This window comes from Arachis ipaensis, chromosome B1 (genome assembly GCF_059453495.1).
Source record: "Arachis ipaensis isolate K30076 ecotype BB chromosome B1, ASM5945349v1, whole genome shotgun sequence".
Taxonomy (NCBI): Eukaryota; Viridiplantae; Streptophyta; class Magnoliopsida; order Fabales; family Fabaceae; genus Arachis; species Arachis ipaensis.
In genome coordinates this window covers 70203820-70210251 of record NC_142436.1, presented here as the reverse complement: position 1 = coordinate 70210251, position 6432 = coordinate 70203820, and positions in this window count along the sequence as shown.

The following is a 6432-nucleotide window of genomic DNA, read 5'->3' as shown; positions in this document are numbered from 1 at the left end:
CGATGCCGTGATTCGTGTGTTGAGTAGTTTCAGATCTTCTAAGGCAGGAATGACTTAAAGGATACAAAGAAAACATACAAAATTGGAAGGAAAGCATAAAACGGAGTTTTTGAAGAAACTGGCAGTGACGCGATCGCATGGACGACGCGGCGGCATGCCAGTGCGAAATGATAGTGACGCGACCGCGTCATTGACGCGATCGCGCGCCTTAAGCGAAACGCATATGATGCGGACACATGACTGAAGCGACCGCGTGACAAGGAAAACTTCAGATGACGTGACCGCGTGACCCAAGCAGACGCGTGACAGAGGCCACGCACCAGAAATTGTAGAAAACGCTCCCAGCAATTTCTGAAGCCCTTTTTGGCCCAAATCCAAGTCCAGAAGGCACAGATCAGAGGTTATGAAGTGGGGGAATGCATCCATTCAAGAGGAGAGTCTCTAATTAGTTTCTTTTTCATGAATTAGATGTAGTTTTTGATAGAGACGTTCTCTCCTCTCTCTTTTAGGATTTAGAATTAGGATTTCTTTTGTTTTTAGGATTATCTCTTTTTATCAGGTTCAACATTCCTTTTTATTTATCTTCTCAATTTAATTTACGAATTCTTCTATGTTACAGATTACTCTTTGAATTAATGTTATTTGAGGTATTTCAGTTTATGATTGCTTTCTTTTATTTATATTACTGTTGCTTCCAATCTGAAGACATTTTTATTCCAGTAGATTTACTTTTCCCCTTTGGTCTTGGTTAAGAAATCAGTAACTCAGAAGTTATCAAACTCAACATGATTGATAATTGTTATCTTTGCTAATTGAATTGAACTTCAATAATCCCAATCTTTCCTTAGGGATTAACTAGGATTTGAAGATCAACATAATTAGTCACTTGACCTTTCTTTACTTTAAGTAAAGGCTAACTAAGTGGAATTAAGATTCAATCTTCATCATCATTGATAAGGATAACTAGGATAGGATTTCTAATTTCTCATACCTTGCCAAAAGTCTATTTTACAATTATTTATTTATTTTACAGTCCTTTACTTATTTTAATTGCAATTTAAATTACTTGTTCCTCATCTTCAAAACCCCAATTTACAATCTTCACAACCAATAATAAGAACATACTTCCCTGCAGTTCCTTGAGAAGACGATCCGAGGTTTAAATACTTTGGTTATCAATTTTTAAGGGGTTTGTTACTTGTGACAACCAAAACGTTTGTACGAAGGGATTTCTGTTGGTTTAGAAACTATATCTACAACGCGACTATTTTTATAAAATTCTTTACTAGCAAAAATCCTAACGTCATTAAGCTATAGAGAAATGGATAGATAAGAATGGGGAAATTCATTGAGATTGGGAGATGTTGTCTCTTTGGATCAAACCTAGCTTATATCCTCTTCAATCATGCAACTCATTGACCTCTTGGCAATCATGATTGATTGAGCCCCAATCCCTTGGTGACTCAATCTCTCAGATCTTGATCAATAGCCAATTCCTTGGTCTAATTGCTCATGAAGAGAGATATGCTTGGTCCCTAATTATACCACACACCATTATAGGTCCAAGTAGAGGGAGGATTATATGTCACATATCCAAACACCAAAACCCAGATTCTACTCAAATGTGAGAAGGGTTTTCAAGCATGGTTCCATGCTTCCTTTCCCAAGGTTTCCATGAAACCAAATTGCATTCAATCTCTACTCCAAGATGATTGAATGCTAAGTTTTAAGAATGAAATTCCTTCTAGCAAATCAAAGAGAAGATAAAGAGAAGAAGAATTTCACTATTATCAATCCATCAAGTACAACAGAGCTCCCTCTTTCAATGAGAGGGAAGTTAGCTACTCATGGCTCAAAAAGTACTCAAAAGTGAAGTGTAAAAGTGGATTTAAAACTAACTGCTTAACCCCCTCTTCAGTACTGGGGGTATTTATACTACTCCTAGTAAAATAAAAGAACTACAAAAGTGAAAAAGAAAAATTACATTTTGGAGGGAAAAGAAAACACTCAATAAGCGTGACTTCCCAGCTGGCGTGTGGCTGGCGCTTTTCTGGCGTGTCACGTGCCCTTCATTTCTAGCTTAGCGTGCCATGCCCAATCCTTCAAGTGGCACACTCATCTCTCTATCAACCTTGGCGTGCCATGCCTTCGAACTTAAGTGGCACGCCCTAGTGGAATTCTTGTGTTGGCGTGCCACGCCTTCGAACTCAAGTGGCACGCCCTTTGCCTTTTTTCACCTTTCTTTGCCTCTGGAAACTTGAACTAGTGTGCCACGCCCAGGGTCTGGCGTGCCACGCTCTTGCTCTATGCTTGGCTAAGCTTCTCTGGAAAGTTGCACTAACGTGGCACACCCAGGGTCTGGCGTGCCACACCCCTTTTGTGAGTGAGTGGTTCCTTTGTTTGGCGTGCCACGCCACGAACTCAAGTGGCACGCCCCAATGCTTCTTTGCTCTCTGAATGACACTGGCGTGCCACACCTGATTGCTCAAGTGGCACGCCTAAGTGAAGAATGGTGAGTGGCGTGCCACGCCTTCGATACCAAGTGGCATACCCCATGTAATTGGCCTCCTTCATCCTCTCTGGAAACTTATACCAGCGTGCCACGCCTAAAGGCTGGCGTGCCATGCCCATGATCTTGTCTTGGTTCCAGTGGTTGGCGTGCCACGCTCAACCTTCAAGTGGCACATCATAGTGACATGCTTGGGTTGGCGTGCCACACCTTCGACACCAAGTGGCACGCCTAAGTGAGGGTGAAAGGTCGGCGTGCTACGCCTTCGACTTCAAGTGGCACGCCCAGTCTTCAATTGCCTTTAGCCCCTTTTATGGATTATTGTACCAGTGTGCCACGCCATGCTATTCAAGTGGCACGCCCATGGATTTGTGAACTCTTTAAGCTTGGCGTGCCACGCCTGGGTTCTCAAGTGGCACGCCCAAGTGACTTCTTGGGGCTGGCGTGGCACGCCTTCGATACCAAGTGGCACGCCATAGTGAAGGTTCTTCTTGGAATGGTGCGTTGGCATGCCACGCCCCTTTGCTCAAGTGGCACGCCCATGGTAGTTGATGGGTCAGGCGTGCCACGCCCAACCTGGTGTGCCACGCCCCTTTTGTTTCCTCCATTGTAGCTCTCTGGAATTTTGTATTAGCGTGCCACGCCCAGTCCCTAGCGTGCCACACCCACATGCATGCTTGGACTTCTTCTCTGGACTTTAGTAATGGCGTGCCACGCCAGTGCATTTTTGTGGCGTTTGCTCCCAAGTTGCACGCCAGTTTCACACGCCTAGCTTCTTGTTTGTCTTCTACCCATTTTTGATGCCTTTTTCACCTGAAATTCAGCACAACTCATCTCAAAGTAGTGTACCATAATATTCATCAAATAATGCATGAATTGTACTGATCAAATGAGATTTATGCTCTTTTATGGTCTTCTTTATGCAAGAAAGAAGGGTAGATGATGCAAGTCATCAACATCCTATACAATTTCAAAGCTAACCTAACTACCCATTTTTCTCACTTTTTCACATACTCATGTGTTCCTTTTCATTTCACAACACTTATGCATTGACCCTTATTGAGCTTTCCTTTGGGGCATTTTGTCCCCTTTTATTTCTTTCTTTTTCTTTGTTTCTTTCTTTTTCTATTTTTTTCTTTTTCTTTTCCATATTGTTTTTTTTTCTTTTCCTTTTTCTCATTTTTCTTTCTATATACAAGATCATCAATGCATAAAGGTTTACATTCATTACACATGAGCATGTACCCAATTCCCAATATTTATAACAAAAATACAAAACTACCATTTTATTTACCCAATGTCCCAAGATTTCCCACACTTAAATGACACACACACACACACTAGCCTACGCCAATCAAAGATCCGAATTAAGAAATTTTATTGTTTTCCGCTTTAAGGCTTGTAATGTGCTAAAATTATGAACAAAGTGGGTTAAGCATATGCTCAAATTGGCTAACAATGGATTATAAGAGGTAAGGCTATTTGGGTAAGTGAGCTACATGAAATGATGGCCTCAATCATATAAATGCATGAATACAGAAAATAATGGACATAAAGAATCAAACAAATCAAAGATTACAATCATAGAAAGAGAATAATGACCACAAGAAGAAAAATAAGTGGTTATAAGATGTAACAACGCCATTAGGATCAAATCTCACAAGCTTGTGTTCTTAGCTCAAAACCATGTTCTAAAATAAATTCTTTCAAGCAAGTTCAACCAAAAATTTTTCAAATTAGTAGGGTGCCCTAAAACAATTTTCTTGGAAAAGAAATCATCACCCTAACCAAGTAGTCCTAGCATAAAAAGAAGTGATAGAATATATAAAAATTCTAACTAACATGCAACCTATCATGCAATGCAATAACTAATCTAACAAATAAAATAAAAAAATTGGTGTTTTTAAAGGAAATTGTTACCCATAGAGATTGGTCGAACGACCTCCCCACACTTGAACATTGCACCATCCTCGGTGCATGCAAAGAAGAGCAAGGTGGATGGGTTTCTACAACTGATGAGCTCCTTCAAAAAGTTATGCGAATGACTTGTTTATTACCCCATTTAAAAAGTTACGCATACGCGTGGGTGAGTTGTGGAGGTGTGGGCGCGGATGCGTACAGTGTGCGTCCGCGCAAGGTGAGTTGGGCTAAAGGCTCAAAGCCATCCCAGAACTGGCACAAGTCTCAGGTCCTTGGCCTGGAAATGATTTTGGCGAATCGGCGCGCAAGCGGCATGTGCGCGGGCGCGCGCATGTTGAAAATATGGATATCGACGCGTATGCGCACTGTGCGCGCACGCGTACGCACAGTTGTGCAATTGGCTCAGCTTTTGCGCGAGATTGGCCCAAATCTCTGGAAAGAGTATGGGCCTACATATACGTATGGACGCACACGCGCACAGCGTGCGTACGCATCCTTGACACTTTTTTTTTATTTTTTCAGAAATACTAAAAACAGCCTAAAATCTCCCTAACACTACCTACAACTCCAAAATCAACTACAAATGCAAAATTATAGAATTCTATTTGGTTGTTGAAGATTTTTTCAAAAATAAACAAGGAAACTTGCATCACAAGTAACTAACAACCAATTTATTGAAACAAGTATATGGAAAGAAAACTACCTACAATGGTAACTTAAATCACTTATTAATAAAGTCTACAAGAAAGTGAAAAGAGTTTACCATGGTGGAGTGTTTCCCACCTACCACTTTTAGTTTAAGTCCTTAAGTTGGACCTTTGGGAAGATCTTGTCATGGTGGCTTATGCTTGTACTCATCCTTGAATCTCCAAGGATCCTTGCTCCTCAAATGGTTGACAGAAGTTCCAACCATCTTCACCAAGTTTGGATGGAGTTCCACCCAAGATATAAGCTCCCATAGTTGGTCTCCGTGCTTCGATCCGGGGTCCCATATCTTATTTTCGCACCCATCTTCTTGTTGATCTTCATGAATTTTTCGTTCGGGTGGTTGACAAGTATGACAAGTAGAATTCTCCTTAGTGTAACAAGTCTTCTTCCTAGACCCATGTAAAGTAGCATTCATCCAATCATAGTCCCTATACTTTGAAGCTTTGACCTTGATGAGCCTAATTCCAAACATCCAACCACTACACAACTCCTTTTTACTCTTAATTCCACAAAGAGCTCTAAGTTGACCATTATTTTCGATTAAACCATATTCAAGTGAGAAAGCAAAGCTTAGGGATAAGAAATTTTACCCACTTAAATGTTGTGTTGGATGGTGACTTGGGGAGTGTGACCTCCCCACACTTAGACAATGCGAGGTCTACTTTTTTAGGCTATTCTTTAGTTGTTTCCACCTCTTCGCAAGCCTCTTTAATTTCAACCTTTTCCTTTTTATCACTTGGCTTGGTGTTGTCTTCAAGAACTTCGATTTCTTGCCCAATGAGAGGTGGCTCAATTTTGGATAGAAATTCATTGATGAATGAATCTACCTCTTGATCAACCTCTTCATATTCTTCAATTTTGATATACTCCATGCCAACTTTTTCCTCTTGGTAGCTCTCTTCCGATTCACCTTCTTTCTCATTGCTCACCAAGAGTATGGGAGGTTGCACACATTCTTCTATAATTTTAACTTCATGTCCAATGGGAAAGGATTCAATTGTAGATAGAAATTCATCCATGATTGAATCCATCTCTTGATAAGCCTCTTTCAAGTCTCCTACTATGATATGCCTTGGAGGTTGCGCACCCTCCTCAACATCAATATCAAGCTTCTTGGAAGAGTGCTCCATGATGCTACATTCCCATGGACTTTCAACATCTCCTAAATCTTCAACCACTTCTTCCTTTTCTTCAATAACCATAGGCTTCTCCAATTGTTCCAACACAAAATGGCATCCCTCATTTCCCACTGGAGTTTTCTATCTCTCCTTCATGCTATGATCTTCAATTGATTC